The following is a 19,960-nucleotide window of genomic DNA, read 5'->3' as shown; positions in this document are numbered from 1 at the left end:
TGGATACATTGCGTATCACAATAAAATTACATGAACATGTAAGTAAAAGATATCCTGAATCCGAATTTTATGATTTGTCAGTCTGTAACGCAACCCTCCGCAAGTCATTTCTTAAGGGGTGCGTTTAAACGAATATTACTACATCGGATACCAATATAAGACTTTGGGGAATTATTATTAACACAGTCGGTTGAAGTGATTTTTAATGCATTTCAGGCTCTTGAAGTTATTATAAATCTATGGTAAAGGGTCTGGCATATCCACCAAGAGCCTGAGATAAATAATAATAATAATAATGAATCGTCTTTATTTTAGGCCCTGCAAAGGGCAGCTAAGGCTGTTACCTTAACAGAGCATGTATAAATAATATCGTTACAAAATAGACTAATACAAAACAAAATAGTTAAGTAATAGTATAAAATAAAACACAAATATAATAATTTAAAACCAAGTTTGTCAATATGCTATGTATACAGATGCGGAAAAAGATAGTCTATATAGTTATGTGAAGAAAGAAAAGAATATATAATATATAAAAGAGAAATAGAAGTAAAACTAACAGTAATAGATTCACATTATTAATACTATAAATATTGGCCAAGCAAAACAATTTTAGTATTCTCTTAACCGTTTGTTGAGATAGATCATTAAGTTTATTGAAAATTAAATCATTCAACTACGTTGAAAAAGAGCAGTATGGTGTTTTGGTATTCTTATGAAGTTGCTAAATCTGGTGGGCCGGCTATGTGTGGTATATCGAAAGGAGAGTCTATTATTCAAAAAGGCAGGCAAATTGGTTTTTACCAGATGGTAACAGCTGTTATTACCAGACGGCATACTTTGGGTTGCAAAACTTCTTGGTCGATTTTAACTTAGAGGTTTTTAAATAGAGACCACATTTGGACCAAAGAAAATTACAGAAGATTTCGAAGTGTTTAAAGTTAACCTTTTATCCCTTGAATATGTAAGCACTTGTTCGAGACTGTTGAGTTCATTAATTATACCATAAGCATTTACTTTTAAAAAACTGGCATAAAGCTGAGTATCATCGGCATATAGCTGCATAGTTCATGCGGTCATAATAATAATATCCATTTCGCATGCACAGGGAGGCCATTTGAAAACGAAACAGAGCCTATTTTGGGTCCCTCAGAACATTTGCGAAAAAATCCTCGGAGTCGTCAATTTTTGATTCAAGGGGGAACCGTTTTTTTGCTAGTTGTCGATTGTGGATGTTTTTAAACTCTCGACCCTGATGTTAAGGAGCGTGTTCACTTTATACGTATCAGACTCCTGGTCTTTAGGGAAACCAAAAATCTATGCACCAAAGTTAAAAAAAAATTAAACCCGCTAGTATGTAACTAGCCTTTGGTCAAAGTCAGCAACCTACCGCACAGAGTATAACTGTGTATAACTGAATTATGAAATATAGATACTGAATGATGTATGCACTAAATCAAATAAAAATAAATATACCTTTTAGTGCGGTTGCTTATATGTAATACTGTATGAAAATCAGGATAGTTAAATTAAAAGGTATTGAATAAATTGTTATTTAGCCATTAAATGACATAAATTAGCCAATAGTCCCAAAACCTGGTAACCCATTGTGCAGATTCAACGACAGCAATTGAGCTAAGGTCTAATCAATAACGTCATGAATCAGCTATAAATCCTGATAAAGCTCTAATTTATGATGGGAAATGGGAACAGCACCTAAGATGGGATGGTCTTGGGATGGCCCTTAAGACTTAATACTTTGACTAAGACCTGGCTTAAGATCTCACTTAAGATCTAGATTAAGACCCTGCATAAGACCTTACCTAAGATCTAACTTAAGACCCCAAAATTAACACAAGAAATTTCAAAAATGGCGGCCTTAGAAACCATGAGAAAACGTTTAATAAAGAATAGGAATTAAGCTTACCTCAAGATGTTGGAGGGTCTTTTATAAAATGTATTAAAGTAATCTTCACATTACAAGGCTAGTGTTGCCATGAGGTAACTATGAAGTGGAATCCTACTCTCGAGCAATTGAAGTTGTTAAAAAGCCAAAACGCAATACCTGGGTACTTTTTCGATGGATAATCCCACGCAGGCCCAGTTTTACAAGAAATGACAATACAACGTTGCCCCACTTAGATTTAAGTTGTAGCGACTACGGAAATCAATCTAATCTCAAAAGCGGTATTTAAATTACAGGAAAAACAACAGCCCGGCATCGAAAATGCCAACACGTAAAAAGTTCATTCTTTAGCATACGTGACCAATGACAAAGACAGACAAAAAGAAAAATCACCTTAATCAGAGAGAGAGAGAGAGAAAAAAAAACAACCTGATTCCAGTAAATTGCTTCAAATTCAAAGCTAAGAACAGCGAGCGCCATCTAGAAGTTTTTATTTTTTCCATGCCATGAATTAGACATTTTACACTAGATGTCGCGATCAGTACTATCTTCATAAAATATTAAACTATTACATTATAAAAGCAACCAAAAAAAATAAAAATGCTACAAATTATTAGATGCTTTTCTCGGCGCTCTTTCCCTTACCCGCTAACTAAACTAAAACTACTTACAAGTGGTCTTATATACTAAAGATGTAACTAATAGAGCGAAAAATGTAGTAAGCATGGCCGAACAAATCTTAAACACTGAGTAAACTATATAATTGACTATAACGGATTGGACTTGACTTGACTTTATCCCTATTATTTGGGTAATTAATTTTCTTAATTAACTTTTTTATACTTTTTAGTTCCTTAAATAATTAATTTTTTCAGACACTATGTAATTTTGAATGGGCTTCAATTGCCCTGCGATAAATTTTTAAATATCAAATGAGGCTTCAATTGCCAATTTCTCGGAACCAGTTTTTTATCCAAAAACCATTTTTCTTTTAAGTCGCCAAATGAAGTAGATTTTTATTTTACCAGACAGTCAGTCCAATTGACTTCGATGGGTTTCCAAGAAGCAGTTTTTCATTCAAAAATTTTATACCAAATGTAGGTTAAATATCAGTAGCTTGAAAGAACTATGAGTAGCCTGCGATAAACCGATATTTGAGGCAGTTGAGGGCATTATTTACATTTTTCAAAGAAATTCATCATATTTTTCATGTTTTTGAGCTGCTGAAATAGTTTTTAATGTTTTCACGTCAGTTGAGGTGATTTTTTATAGGTTTCGAACTTTTTTTTAACTTTTTCGTATGCACTAAATCAAATAAAAATAAATATACCTTTTAGTGCGGTTGCTTATATGTAATACTGTATGAAAATCAGGATAGTTAAATTAAAAGGTATTGAATAAATTGTTATTTAGCCATTAAATGACATAAATTAGCCAATAGTCCCAAAACCTGGTAACCCATTGTGCAGATTCAACGACAGCAATTGAGCTAAGGTCTAATCAATAACGTCATGAATCAGCTATAAATCCTGATAAAGCTCTAATTTATGATGGGAAATGGGAACAGCACCTAAGATGGGATGGTCTTGGGATGGCCCTTAAGACTTAATACTTTGACTAAGACCTGGCTTAAGATCTAGATTAAGACCCTGCATAAGACCTGACCTAAGATCTAACTTAAGACCCCAAAATTAACACAAGAAATTTCAAAAATGGCGGCCTTAGAAACCATGAGAAAACATTTAATAAAGAATAGGAATTAAGCTTACCTCAAGATGTTGGAGGGTCTTTTATAAAATGTATTAAAGTAATCTTCACATTACAAGGCTAGTGTTGCCATGAGGTAACTATGAAGTGGAATCCTACTCTCGAGCAATTGAAGTTGTTAAAAAGCCAAAACGCAATACCTGGGTACTTTTTCGATGGATAATCCCACGCAGGCCCAGTTTTACAAGAAATGACAATACAACGTTGCCCCACTTAGATTTAAGTTGTAGCGACTACGGAAATCAATCTAATCTCAAAAGCGGTATTTAAATTACAGGAAAAACAACAGCCCGGCATCGAAAATGCCAACACGTAAAAAGTTCATTCTTTAGCATACGTGACCAATGACAAAGACAGACAAAAAGAAAAATCACCTTAATCAGAGAGAGAGAGAGAGAAAAAAAAAACAACCTGATTCCAGTAAATTGCTTCAAATTCAAAGCTAAAAACAGCGAGCGCCATCTAGAAGTTTTTATTTTTTCCATGCCATGAATTAGACATTTTACACTAGATGTCGCGATCAGTACTATCTTCATAAAATATTAAACTATTACATTATAAAAGCAACCAAAAAAAATAAAAATGCTACAAATTATTAGATGCTTTTCTCGGCGCTCTTTCCCTTACCCGCTAACTAAACTAAAACTACTTACAAGTGGTCTTATATACTAAAGATGTAACTAATAGAGCGAAAAATGTAGTAAGCATGGCCGAACAAATCTTAAACACTGAGTAAACTATATAATTGACTATAACGGATTGGACTTGACTTGACTTTATCCCTATTATTTGGGTAATTAATTTTCACCTAATGCTAAACTTTCGATTGGATCTAATATTCATTGTTGTTACCTGATTCAGGTAATTTTAAGTTTTCTATCAACCATCCAATCATTTTCAAAATTAGAGCTCTTCTGGTAAATCTTATAACAAAAAAATAGTCTTTGTTTGGATAAAAGCTCACTCAGGATTATTGGGTAATGAGTTAATAGATAAGGAAGCAAAGAAAGCCATTTCTTGCAACAACTTCATACCTAAAGTACACTACAGGGACTTATTCCCTTTTATCTCCTTAAAAGACTTTGAATGTTGGAAAAATGACACATTTTTGGAATATGTCAATCAATCAAACACAAAAAATATGTATACTTCAATTAGAAAAAGGCTGGACAAAAACAGTTTAGTCCTTAGCCATAATTTTCCAAGATTAGCCATAATTTTCCAAGATACTTGTCAATATCCTATTTTTGGTAGGATACGGTAATTTCAATCAATATCTATATAAAATAAACATAAAAGACACAGAAATTTGCGATTGTGATAATCAGTCAATTGATGATCTGAATCATAGACTTTTTGCTTGTAAAAACGATTGTCAAGCCATTCAATTTTTAAACATGGAACTTGGAAAACTGTCCTTACAATGTGCCACGCAACCCTCATGGTAGAAGTTACCACAAAAAAAACTAGAAGCATAAACATTAAATTTTTAATGCTATGTAAAAATAGAATATAATTCACGTAAAAACTAGACTTGCAATAATGAATAGTATGCTATGTTAGCTTAGGATAAGATAGATAAAATTAGACATAGGATATAAAATATAAGCTAGTTAAAGATACTCCCTATGTTTTTCCTAGTGTTATTTTCCTACCTATCCGAGTCACCCTGTATTGTCTTAAATTAAAACAATGCCTTGCTTGGACTCTAAGGAGAGAAGCGAGTGACTCTGTCTAAAATTTTCAAAAGTCAATGCCCTATTCTTTCCTATTACGTAGTAGATATATAAAAATAAATAAACTAAGTGAGTATTATAAACACATATATTAAAATAATTGATTTAGGCAGACATCTATATTATAGAGAGTTAGATATACGTTTTTAGATAATTAAGTGAACCAATGAGTTTTTCTAATTTGTTTGAGACACAGGTGTAAAGGTATAGGTGGCTGTGAGATAAGACCCATCATATAACATGAATACCGTTGTTCCACTTGAAACTTATGGCTAAAGGTGCTCGACACAAGGCCATAAAAAAAGTTTTCTATCATTACAAAGTGACCAGCATTTAAAAAATGTTCAGCCAAACTCGACCTTTCCTTATTTCACATGAACTACATGTTCTTTAAATCTGACATTAATTGTTTTTCTTACATCCCTTACAGTCAATTTTATAGTTTAGTTAGTATTTAAGATTTGTTCGACATTGCGTCATTGCATTTTTTGCTCTACTAGTTACATCTTTTGTATATAATACCACTTGTGAGTATTTTCAGTTCAGTTTTAATCTTCCCCTGATGATGCTAACATCTTTAGTGGAAAACGTGTCGAGGGTAAAATAAAAAATGTTGGTTAATGGTAAAACTATCTCGTGATTTGAGTGTCATTTTATTTTTTGGAGTTTTAAAATTATAAATGAAAATCTTTAATGAGCTCCTTGACTAATTTTTATTCGTTGAAAATATAAAATGAGACTTTTTTATACTTTTTAGTTCCTTAAATAATTAATTTTTTCAGACACTATGTAATTTTGAATGGGCTTCAATTGCCCTGCGATAAATTTTTAAATATCAAATGAGGCTTCAATTGCCAATTTCTCGGAACCAGTTTTTTATCCAAAAACCATTTTTCTTTTAAGTCGCCAAATGAAGTAGATTTTTATTTTACCAGACAGTCAGTCCAATTGACTTCGATGGGTTTCCAAGAAGCAGTTTTTCATTCAAAAATTTTATACCAAATGTAGGTTAAATATCAGTAGCTTGAAAGAACTATGAGTAGCCTGCGATAAACCGATATTTGAGGCAGTTGAGGGCATTATTTACATTTTTCAAAGAAATTCATCATATTTTTCATGTTTTTGAGCTGCTGAAATAGTTTTTAATGTTTTCACGTCAGTTGAGGTGATTTTTTTATAGGTTTCGAACTTTTTTTTAACTTTTTCAGAAATTTTTTTTACAAGTTTTAAGCTTTTGGAAATTGTTGAATATTTTTTTTCAGGTAGTCTTAATATATTGTCCAGGTTATTAGTTTTTTTCAAGTCGTCGATGCAATTTTTTACGTATTTCAAGCTGCTGAAATTATTCTTTATTTTTTGTTGTTTCAGGAACTTTTTAATTTTTTCCAGATAATTAAGGTAAATTTCAAAGATTTTAAAGTTCCTGTAATAATTAATTCATTATGGTCAATGGCCTGGAATAACTAGGGATACCAAATGTTTCACAAAATCCTGGAACAATTTATTATTTTGTTTAGCGGGTAAGATTTATAATGTCTTTAAGCTTCTGGAATAATAATAATTCAATAATTATTAATCCTAACTAACTACCTGAAATTATAAAACTACAATTGTAAAATTACAATTACAACAAAAAATTGTGGAATAATTATCTTATTTAAAAACTATATTTAGCAGCTTGGACTAAAGAACATAAACAAAATAATTTATGATCAACTGTATGGAATAACAAAGTGATGCATCCATTTAAATTCTTTGAAATTATGAATTTTAGCTGCTGGAAACTGCTAAAAAAGCTGTAAATTAATTAGTTTACAATTAAATTATCTATGAATTAATTTTTCTTTTCTACTGATAAACCATGATTAAGCTTCATGGACTATAAATTATACACGGTATATAAGTTCTGATTATAGCACATGGAATATGAAAATTAGACATAGATTATATGCGAAAATTATAAAATATATGCTCAAATGTCAAATAAATAAAAATTATGAATCCTAAACCAACCCAATGATTCGAATTAAGGGGAGCAATTTATCAATAACTCAATTTCCAGGTATAAACAATTATATGAATTCGTGGTCAACTGCCTGGAATCAAAGAAAGTCATTATTTCATACCCTCAAACTATAAATTCACTACCAAATATACAATACAATATAAAAATAATTCATTTTCATACAATACAAAGTTGTATAGGAATAGCCAAATTTACTAAAAACTAAAACTAAAAGCTATGTAAGAAATCAAAAAATAAAATACTGAAATGCCTAGATTAAAATCTTTAAATAATCCTCGACGCAATACGAAAACTGCGAATCAATTATCATTATGCAATAAACAACAAATGCACTTCCTACTTTATAAAATTATGAATTAGTGCTCAAGACCACAAATCAACAATTACTAAAATTCCTTGGAATATATCTTATTGTATTCAGGTCAAGTTCGAGACACTTGAATGAATTACCGCAAGTCGCCTACGAATGCAGTTAAGTAGATAAATGCGGGGCTATTACGGGGTAATTGCACTACTTTGCTCGTAAAACCCGTAATTACCCCTCCGATATTGTTGGAATTAATTAAATTTGCAATAGGGGTTCTTTTAGCCAAAACGGCCAGCTGCCTCTTCCTTAATGGTTATACCTTAGAAATTAACGTTAAGATACTATAGCATATATTTATTCAGTAGCTAAATTTTTAAAAAGCTATTTGAAGAAATATTGACTACGCAGTTACTTAAAATGGCAGAACATCAATGACTTACTGGGTTTGATTTAAAATTCGCTCTTATATTGAAGAAGCGTAATTAAAAAATAATTTATCGTTGGTGTAGAACAAATTTTTAAAGTAAAAACTAATGTACAATACTTTCGTGAATTACGTTTATAATTTCAATTTTCTGCGCGCTCCAGTGCCGTAGCAATAAAAATTTATTTGGAGCTATGTAGTGGTCAAAAAATATAAAAAATAGATATTTCCCGAAAACTACTAAAGACAGGTATAGAAACAAATTATCCAAAAACAATCATAAAGTGATAGCGGATCGGAAAATAAAATAATATGCAGAGTATTTCATTTAAAATAACAAAATTGCTACTATTTTTTGGTATAAGCGACAACGCTGTATCGCTAAACATATTTTTAATCGCTAGATCACCAGCTAAAATCTATGATTTTCAAAAAAATTCCATTTTCCGTTCTCTATAGAGCACTGTATGTATGTGCATTTTTCTGAAAATTTGGATATCAGATCCAAACTTTCATAAAAATACTACGTTCCGTTTTCCATATACGGCTAACGTACCATCCGTCGTCAATCATCCTGTATATGTAAGATCTACACGACAGGCAGATGAGACTAATGAATATCGAGTACACCTAGAACGTTGCAATATCAAAACTCCTTTTTAGGGAGAAATGTAAGTCTCTTGAATCGACTCCCAATGCACGTCTTTTTCGAACATTACAATTTGCAAAACTTTAAGAAAACCATCCACAGACACCTTCGTAGCAATGGCGCTATTCGTGATCCCGATTATCTATCAAGTCTAAAAAATATGTTTGTCAACTCTACACCTAAGCTGTTTAGGATATTGTATAGTGTTTTAATAATTCGAAAGGTAAATAAAACACGGAAAAAAAAATAGAACAGTCGGTATAACGATCAGAAATTGAATTCAATATTCCTATACCATTGAATCCAGTACAATTCTAACTCAAACAACATAATCGTGTAATTTCAAGGAAGATAAAAAATCATGTATAATTAACTTGGTTAATGGCAGGCACATCCAAAAAGTAAACGGAACGACGAGGGAAAAGAGCGCGGGGGGAACAAAAAGGCAATTCCTCCCGTTCCGGGATGGCATCCAGTTTCACGGTCCGCCGCAGCCCGCTCCCGTTTCATCGTCAAAGTTCCAGAAAAGTTTGAATGATTCCATCAAACTAATAAGAAAATATTTTTCACGAGAGATTCGGTAAATAGGTCCCGGGATACCGCGGAGTTCGTGGGGCGCGCCAATGCGTGCGACAGCTTGACGGATGCTTAAAGTCCGTAAACGAATTTTCCTTCCCCAGAAATCCTGACTGGGTATTGTTTAATTAGATCGCACCACCAACAAAATTTTGCGTATAAAGTTTTAACGTGCCAGGCTGGGTGTGGAAAGTTTTATAAACAGGCGTATTGAAAAAGGAAAGCTAGACGCGGGAAAAGAGGCACACGGCATTGCAGGTTAGTCTCCAATGAGGAGTAAAAAAAAACACAAGAAATTTATTTTAATGCTGAATATGAAGGTACCTCTTCTCAGTAGTTAACTAAGTGGAGTAAGAAAATTGTAAATGTATGCTTAAATGCGTGAAATATATGCCTAATTGGTAGAAAAAAAATTCTCGAACAATTGCCTGCCTGAAACGAAAAAAAAGTTCGATTGGTCAAAGAGACTTATAAATCTTGAACCAATTCTCTGGTCGAAAAAGCACGATTGACCACCTGAAACTTGGGTTTATAGTCAATAGGTCAGTAGAATGGTTGGAATGAATAATGGAAAGTTGACTTTGCGTTACCATACTCATGTAATATATTCAAATTCAAATTCAAAATACTTTATTTGACTATAAAAAGAAAACCAATTCTAACTAAAAGCTAATTGCAGAAGAATCACATAGTTTTCTTTAGACAAAAAGGATGGATCGCGATTTTTAAAACCGTTGACCCCTGGCATTAAGTATGCCAGGAGTGATACAACCCTATTACTACTACTACTACTAATACTTAACATTTATTAAACTTAGACACTTAACAGAACGAAAGGCTGAAAAAATAGCTGGTAAAAAAATTGTATTCATAAAGAAAAAGAAACAAAATAAAACAAAATGAAACTGGCTCGGTACTGGTACCCCGACAGACAAGGGAGGACTTTTTTTTCACATTTCAAGATAGTTTTTGTATTTTTTCACCTACAGGGGGGGGGTGGGGTCCAAATTAACCCAAACTTTTTTTTTTCAAATGGAAAGCCACTTTTTTTAAACTCTCATTGAAAAGAGCCCATTTTCTTGATTAAATTGCCCTATTTACTTTTGTGATTATCTAAACGAGAAATACGAAAAAAAAAACCATTAAATTATTAAAAGTCTCAAAATATTTTGTGTTGGTAAATTTTTGGCGTGTTTGTTTATTTTATTGGTATCGACACATTTTCTGACATTGTTGTAGTGTCACTGTTAAAGTGAATTTCAACCAGTTGTTAAATAAGTTAACTTATATTGAAAAAATGCCTTATTTATCCGAATCCCACAAGATTGAAATCTTAATGATGATTGGTTATAGGGACAGAAGTCGTACTCAGCTAGAGGTTGTCCACTTATTCAGACAGAAATATCCAGATTTGCCACCTATTAACCAAGTTACGGTTAGTAAAATCGAAAGCAGATTTCGAGAAGTTGGGCTCGTGAGGGATGTTTTAAGACAAAGGTCTTCTAAAATCGATGAAAACACCCAATTAAATGTATTGTTAGCGATGGAAGAAAATCCGGTAACTGCAGCCAGAAGAGTAGCTCGCGAAAACTCTATTCATCATAAATCTGTGCTAAAAATGTTAAACAGTGCAAACAAACGACCTTTTCAAGAGTTATTGGAAGACGATCCAGATCGCAGAGTTTAGTTCTGTGAATTAATGATGAACGCCATTGACGAAAATCGCATATCTTCGGAGTGGATCCTTTTTTGTGATGAGTCTACATTCACCCTAAATGGCCATGTTAATAAGCAGAACTGTCGCTACTGGTCTGACGAGAACCCACACTGTGTAAGGGAAACTAATACACAATATCCCCAGAAAACTAATGTTTGGGCTGGCATAATTCGCAGGCAAGTTATAGGACCCATATTCTTCAATGATACTTTAACTGGGGAAAGATATCTAGAATTTCTTGAACATGAACTACTTCCAGTCTTACGTGTCTTATATCCGAGTCAGTTCGATCTAGATTTGTATGATGAAAGAATGTGGATGCAACAAGATGGTGCTCCCCCACATTATGCCCGTAATGTACGCCAGTTGTCGCAACAATTATTTTTCCGCGTCTTAAGTTAAGTTTGTATATTTATACATTGGCAATACTTGGTTGGCACCTGGATGCGCAGACGACTTAGCAGTCTTGCGATTGAAGCGCCACCAGTCGTCTCTCTCTCTCTCTCTCTCCAAGCATATTAAAAAAGTAATTTTCAAAAGGTAGTTCTTCGCAAGTTCTTTTTCGCAAAAGTCTACATTGTTTTTAAGAAAATCTAATCTAAGTAAATACTTTGAAACAAGCAGAATCCAGTCAAGTTCTCCAGAGGAAATCAGGGATCCCTGCGACACTCACATCCAGAAATTCCAAAGGTAAGTTGCCATTCAGCATTTTTATTGCCAAAGTATACCCTTTTCGCGTCGAATCTCAACAAAAAATTTGTCTTTTAATAGGAACCACCTTTTCGCGACATTTTCTGATCCTTCTTCCGGATTTTCATTTGCATAAAAATTGAAATATTCATGTAATAATTCCTGATTAATCCATCTGACTTTTCATATTCCACCATAACAGCCATTTTTTAAATCATTCGTGTCCGTCGGCTCTCATCGTATTTAAAAACGTGTGAGCCGTTAAATTTTCGCTATATATATTAAAAAATCGACCATCAGTCTTTACACAGGTGAACAGTATTTGACCCATCACCTTGAAAATCTATTTTTGGTAATTTGAAATATTTATAAATAATAAAGAATAAAGACTAATACGGCTGAGACGTTGACGGCGCGACGGCGTTTGTTTATATTTTTTGGAACCTAAAAGTATATCGTTCGGTTGTGGTTCGCGTAATATTGAGATGCATAAATATTTTAATTAAGAAAGAAGTCAATAGAGAGAAGAAAGAATACAGTACATTTTCTAACGTTTTTGAGATTGGGGTATTGGTGCTGGTTTGTTCGCAAGGGATGATGATTTTATAGTTTATCAAGTGTAAGTGTTCAACGTGGATTTCTTCTAAGGATAATATCGAATGTTGTAAGTTTTTTTTTTAATTCTTTTCTCGCACTATTTAATTAATTTCGCTATGCCTATTCGCTAGTATACTTTTTTGAATATCATATCGCTAATGTTTTATCTTTTTCCTGATATTTAATCTCTAATTAAAAATCTTTTGCTGATTTTAAGCAATTTAAACCTAAAAATATTTTATTTTTTGGGCTGATCAGATTGTAGCTAATTATTTAAAAAGAAAAATGTCTTCAAAACATAAAGTTGCTCAAAAACGAAATGTTTCTGTTAAACGTATAACCGACATTTATATTTTTGCCGAAAAAAACTGTAAATAATCGTCACGATATTCCACTATTTAAATCTATGTATGAAAGTTTAGATGACGTTTATACCGAATTTAAAAAATTTCATAATGATGTGGTTGGTTTCTTAGAGAATGATGAAGAATTCGTTGTCAAAGACAGCAAGTAGATTTAAATTATTTTAAAGTCAAAACAATTTATTCACAAGTATGTCCACCCAACCTTGTAAAGTTACCAAAATTAACCGTACCTAGTTTTGATGGTAATTTGAAGTCATGGCCTGTTTTTTTTGATATGTTTAATTCAATAGTTCACGAAAATATGACTCTGGCCAACATACAAAAATTTCAATATTTGATTTCTCTTCTAAAAGGTGAACCATTAAATCTGATTAAATCCATACCCACTATTGAAGCAAACTATGAAATTGCGTTTCAAACATTGTTAGATCGCTATCAAAATAAAAGAATTTTAGCAACCACCTATTGGAACGCTTTAAATACTGCTCCGTTTTTAAAATCACATTTTCTTAAGGACCTACCCAATTTGTTAGACTGTTTTAATGAAAATACTGCAGCTTTGCATATTTTAGGCTTTCCAACTGACCAGTGGTGTTTTGTTTTATTCAATATGTTGCTTCAAAGGCTCGATAATCAAACCAGAACTACTTTTGAAATGGAGTATAGTAAGGTAGAATTACCCACTTACAAAAATTTAGTTGAATTTCTGCATAATCATTGTAAAGCCTTAGAATCTGTTCAGATTATGCCTTCCCCTCGACAGCAAAAAATACCCGCGTCATCCTCGAATAATTTCAAAAGTCAAAATAGTTCATTTCATAGTCCCAAAAATTATTCTCAAACTTTTGTCGCAAATATTCCTAGTAACAATCTTAACCGTATTAGCTAGTTCTTCAAATAATATAGGTTCAAGAGTTTCTTCATTCCCTGAAAAATTGCACAAGTGTCGCCTTTGCAATCAATCTACACATAATTTGTCGCAATGTTCTTTATTTCTTGCTAAATCCCCGCATGATCGTTTTGCTTATATTAAACAAAATAATGCCTGTATAAACTGCTTAAGGTTTACGCATATGTTAAAGAACTGTCCTTCGACATTTAACTGTCGCAACTGTCGATCTCGCCATCATACTTTGGTTCATTTTTCACCAAATTCCAGACATAATAATTCAGTGCAATCCAACGTTCCCGGAACTTCTACTTTAATAAATCATGAGCCCCCGATTTCATCTCATCTCGATAATATTTCGCAATCACACTCGAATCAACAATTGTCAAATCAATCTGAAGAAGTGACACAGGTTAACTGCGCATGTGCCTGTCTAAAATCTGTTATACCTAAAAGCACAGTACTTCTATCTACCACTTATGTGGACGTTATCGACGTACGAGGAAACATTCAAAAGGTTCGCGTACTCCTAGATTCTGCTAGTCAAGTTAATTTCATAACAGAGTCTTGCCTAAATCGATTGGGCCTTCCAAAAAAGAATTACGTTATCCCTATTGTGGGAATTAGTCAATCAGCGGGTACTACTAGTAAGATGTCCAGTTGTACAATTAAACCTGTTGATGCGTCATCACCATTGTTTACCATTGAGGTTTTTGTTTTGCCAAAGATTTGCTCAGATATACCCTCTTTTAAGATTATGTCTCCACATTGGAACGATATTTCAAATTTGAAGCTTGGTGATAGAGATTTTAATATTCCTGCTCCAGTCGATATGTTACTTGGAGCAGAAGACGAAAAAAAAACCTAATTTTGTCGCATATCTCCCTCACCATTGTGTGCTTAAGCCCGAAAAATCTACTACAAAACTTCGAGTCGTTTTCAATGCGTCAGCTAAAGAATCGAAGGGTATAAGTTTGAACGAAAGTCTTCTTCCCGGTCCTAAACTTCAACCTGATATCACTAGTATTCTCCTAAAATTTCGCTTTTATGCTGTGGTATTTTCGGCTGATATAAAACAAATGTATTTACAAATTCTATTGACTCCTAAGGATAGAGATTTTCAACTGTTGCTTTGGCGTTTTGATTCCCAAGGCCCTCTTCAGGAATATCGCTTGAACACCGTTACTTTTGGCGTAAGTTCCAGTCCATTTTTGGCCATACGTACTGTTCAAGAGCTAGCTTGTCAGGAGTCTCATAGATATCCAAATGCCTGTGAAATTTTACGCAAACAAATGTTTATCGACGACATCTGTGCCGGAGCTTGCTCTATACATGAGGCTGTTTCTCTTCAGAAGGATCTTATTGGAATTTTGAAGTCAGGAGGATTCGAATTAAGAAAATGGGCGAGCAATTGCCCCACTCTCTTGAAGTCCTTTTCGCAAGAGGAATGTCAGATTCCCATAACCTTTGACAAAGAAAATTCTTCACTTATAAAGGTTCTTGGCCTCCAATGGAACCCTTCAACTGATACTTTTTCATATACATGTCAACCATCCGACAAAAGTTGCACCAAAAGACACATTTTGTCAGAGATTGCCAGAATTTTCGACCCCTTGGGTTTTCTTTCTCCGGTTACATTTTTCGCTAAGTGTTTGATGCAAAAGCTATGGTTGTCTAATTCAGGGTGGGATGATATCCCTGATTCTCGTATCATCAATTCTTGGCAGCGATCTTGGCTCAAGCTAGAGTTACCTGCTATATCAAACATTGTCTTGCCCAGACAGATTTTCGCTCAAAATAGTGTATGCTGTGAAATTCATGGATTTTCTGATGCCTCTGAAGCGGGATATGCCGCTGCTGTGTATCTGCGCACCGAGTTATGTAATAATAAAATTGAAACATTCCTAATAACTGGGAAATCGCGAGTCGCACCTCTTAAATCACAAAGCCTACCTCGATTAGAGCTTTTAGGAGCTACTCTTCTATCAGATCTTCTCGCTTTCGTAATAAGAACTTACTCATCTTTAATTTCGATAAATGCTATTTTTGCATATACCGATTCCGCCGTAGTCCTCGCCTGGGTTTCGAGTTCTCCTCATCGTTGGAAGACTTTTGTCGCCAATCGCGTAGGCCATATTCAAGAAAATATCCCTAATGTTTCGTGGTTTCACGTTACATCAGATGACAATCCTGTAGATTGCGCAAGTAGAGGCTTAACGCCAAATAATTTAGTTAATTATCCATTGTGGTTTAGTGGTCCCACATGGCTTAAACTACCTAAATCGGACTGGAAATTAAATTCAAATTTTGCCAAGTCTCTTGATATTACCCAACAGATGTCTTGCGAGGAAAAACCCCTTGTTCTCTCACTTGTAATCGAAGCCAACATTTTAGACGTACTTCTAGAAGACAAATCAAATTTACTTTAAATTCAGCGTATAATAGGCTATTGCAACCAATTTATTTTCAATTGTTGCAATAAATAGATTCGAATTTGTGCCTCTAAACTATCATCTGACGAAATGCAAGACGCTCTGCTTACTTTAGTAAAAAAATGTCAGAAGTCTTCTTTCGATCAATTAATATCGAATATATACGACAATAAACTTTTACTAAATCCATATCGCAAACTTGCCCCTTTTTTAGACCAAAAGGGTTATCTCAGGGTGTGCGGACGTTTACGTCATGCCAATATCCCGTTTGAGACAAAGTATCCTCTTCTACTTCCCCGTACTCATCGACTTACTGACCTTTTGATTGAAAATATTCATAAAGAACATTTTCACCCTAGATTTAATACTGTTTTGTATTTACTTCGTCAACAGTACTGGATACTTTCAGCTCGCAGGGCCATCCAGTCTGTTTTATCAAAATGCATTCGCTGCTTTCGCCTTAAACCAAAATCGTAAACCCCCTATATGGGAGATCTACCCTATTTTCGTATTTCACAATTGAAGTGTTTTTCGCATGTCACGTTAGACTATGCAGGTCCCATTACCATATCTTTAGGAAGATATTGTGGTTTCAAGTTGTCTAAGGCCTATATTTGCCTTTTTGTCTGCTGTGCTGTAAAAGCAGTACACATTCAGTTAGTATCCGATATGTCCTCTGGGGCTTTTATAGCGGCTTTTCGGCGTTTTGTCGCTAGACGTGGTCGTTGCTCCGATATCTACAGCGATTGCGGTACCAATTTTACTGGTGCTAATACCCAATTGTATGACTTGTCCAAACAAGCATCTGAGCAATTAAAAATCACTTGGCATTTTAATCCCCCCGCTGCACCTCATTTTAATGGACTGAGTGAAGCTGCAGTAAAATCTGTAAAGTATCATTTGTTCCGTGTTGTTGGAGATCAAATCTTAACCTATGAGGAGTTAAATACTTTGCTTATACAAATCGAATTGATCTTAAATTCTCGTCCGCTTTGTCCTCAAAGTTCAGACCCCAACGATCTGGTTTCATTGACCCCCGGTCATTTTCTGACCTTAGAACCCCTTACTACTTGTCCCAGTCCAGACATGTCTTCTCTTAAATTGAACCGTCTCTCTAGATGGCAGCTAATTCTTACATACATTAGTACATGAGTACTTACATACATTACAACAGCGTTCTAAGTGGGTCCAAAAACCAAGTGAAATTAAAATAAATGCTTTGGTTCTCATAAAAAATGAAACCAAGAATCCAATGAATTGGTTACTTGGTAGAATTGTAGAAGTACATCCCGGTAATGATGGCCATATACGAGTAGTCACGGTGCGAACACAGAACGGATTGTTCAAACGGCCCATCGTAAAGTTGTGTCCCTTGCCAATAAATTAGCTTCATACATTCATACATTTAAATACTACTTTTGGTTTATAGTTTTAGGTTTAGAAATTAGTATCAAAGTTGTTAATTTGGGTTTTTTTTTTCTCTCTCTCTATTTAATTTTTTTTTGTACTACTTGGATAGATATTGGTGAAATGTAAAGCGGTAAATAAATGATTAATTTTCGCAATTTTTGTTTTAACTATTTAAAATTTTTTGTAATATAAAGAAAAACGTCTGTTTTGGTGGGCGGAAAATGTCGCAACAATTATTTTTCCGCGTCTCAAGTTAAATTTTTACATTTATACATTGGCAATACTTGGTTGGCACCTGGATGCGCAGACGACTTAGCAGTCTTGCGATTGAAGCGCCACCAGTCGTCTCTCTCTCTCTCCAAGCATATTAAAAAAGTAATTCTCAAAAGGTAGTTCTTCGCAAGTTTTTTTTCGCAAAAGTCTACATTGTTTTTAAGAAAATCTAATCTAAGTGAATACTTTGAAACAAGCAGAATCCAGTCAAGTTCTCCAGAGGAAATCAGGGATCCCTGCGACACTCACATCCAGAAATTCCAAAGGTAAGGTGCCATTCATCATTTTTATTGCCAAAGTATACCCTTTTCGTGTCGAATCTCAACAAAAAATTTGTCTTTAAATAGTGTCACCTTTTCGCGACATCTAAGATATGCCAATTTTAATTTATTGTTGATATGACTTTCAAATCTTAGTTCGCAGTCCATAAACATTCCTAAATTTTTTACCTCATCAGTAATTGGTATAAAAACATTTCCAATTTTAATATTTAAATTGTCTTTGACGAGCTTTTTAATCTGATAATTTGAATGACAGATCATTACTTGATTCAGAGGGATTAATTTTTAAATTGTTTTCTTGTGCATATAGAGCAATATTATTTAAATCAAAATTTATATTTAGCTCTTTCTGTTGAATATTATTAAAGTTTAGTGGTAAATACAGTTAAGAGTCATCTACATACTGTAGAATTTGAGAGTGTTTTAGTGATTTGTTCATGGCAGCAACATAAATTGAAAAAAGTAATGGTGATAGAATTGAACCTTGAGAAACGCCTTTTTCTATTTTGTTAAACTCTGATTTTAGAATACTGTTTTCATTTTTAATAACGACACAACAAAATCGATCAAAAAGGTAACTTTGAAATAATTTAATCATATTACTCGGAAAACCAATATAATGTGTTACAGGTTAAAATTGGCATTTTATACTCTTTATTAAAAGCACTGATTACAGTTATATTTTCAAAATAGATATTTTACAAATATTAATGATTGATACTAGTAATGCCCTCTCTGTAATAGCCTCCCAAGTAACCCATAGTTCTGTTCTCTAGCCATTTCAAATTACAGTATTCTTTTTTTAAGGACACATTTAGTTTTGTACATTTCAGCTTCATATTGTACTGGTTGTCAATGAAATTTTATTTATACTCTTATAAAACCCGGTTCTGGACTAAAGAAATATTTTAGAATTTAAATTATATCCCATATTGCTTATTCCATACTTTATTTAATTATTTTATAACGAATAATGATTAATTGGGCATGTACAATTATTGTGTATGTTGTACTGTTCATAGTACAATATCTGATTTTGGCTTGACCATACCAGATATGCTGGTTGATTTTACTCGGACTGACCTATCTAATTTTTGTCTCTTTTTATCTAATGTAAATATTAGTTTTCTTGGAAGATAGCAAGAAGTTGCTGGTCTAGGCAAAATCGAAATTGATTGTCATAGTGACACATATTTTCATTGCCAACTTCCTTGGGCCACAAATTTTGTTATTTATTTTTTATAAAAGGTTTTATGGTACTTATAAAAAAAGTTAAGTTATTTTGTTATATATTTCGATTGGCAATACACTTTGTGCGTGATTGCTTAAATACGGGTTTGACCTCTGCGGTCGTCCCTTTTCCCAGACCGCCGTCATGAAGTGAAGAGTGCTTTAGTTCTTTTTGCAATTCGTGTGAATTTTACCCATATGGGGATATAATTGACTAAATGTGGTGATAGTAAATCAACTTTTTGGGCGTAATGCTATAATTTGTTGTTTTGTTGAATTTACTGGCCTTTATGGCGATTTAAAACCTAATAATTTTTCACGTGCCCTCGAACATCGGCAAAATAGCGGTTCTGATTGGCATTGGCAGGGGACAATTTAATTAGCAAAGCTACATAACATGGATTTTGAATGGATTTTTTTTGTACGGACCTGATTTCTTCATGTCACATGGTGTTTTCGTTTTGGGGTTATGTACTCTACTGGCTCTAATCTAGAAGGAGATTTTAAGCAACTGTGAGCTAACGTCTAACCTAGACCACTACCAGAGCTTGTGAAGTGGAAGAGGTGAAGCTTGGAAGCCTGCAGTTTTCCTTGACTGGGAATTGGATGTCTGGGAGAGTCTCGAATATGAAGTAGTCTGCTGTGTATGGAGCTAAGTGACAGAACATAACATTTTTTTTTATTC

At 33.7% G+C, this 19,960-nt stretch overlaps 1 protein-coding gene across 4 annotated transcripts in view; it reads right to left on the bottom strand.

The window, feature by feature from the left end:
• The window catches only part of LOC126739778 (putative polypeptide N-acetylgalactosaminyltransferase 9), a 501,736-nt gene that overhangs the window by 218,407 nt on the left and 263,369 nt on the right, over nucleotides 1–19,960 (bottom strand). The gene's annotated exons all lie outside the window — the stretch shown is intronic.

The sequence above is a fragment of the Anthonomus grandis genome, chromosome 1 (assembly GCF_022605725.1).
Source record: "Anthonomus grandis grandis chromosome 1, icAntGran1.3, whole genome shotgun sequence".
NCBI lineage: Eukaryota > Metazoa > Arthropoda > Insecta > Coleoptera > Curculionidae > Anthonomus > Anthonomus grandis.
Note: the sequence above shows the minus strand (reverse complement) of the source record. Positions and strands in the feature narration are given on the sequence as shown.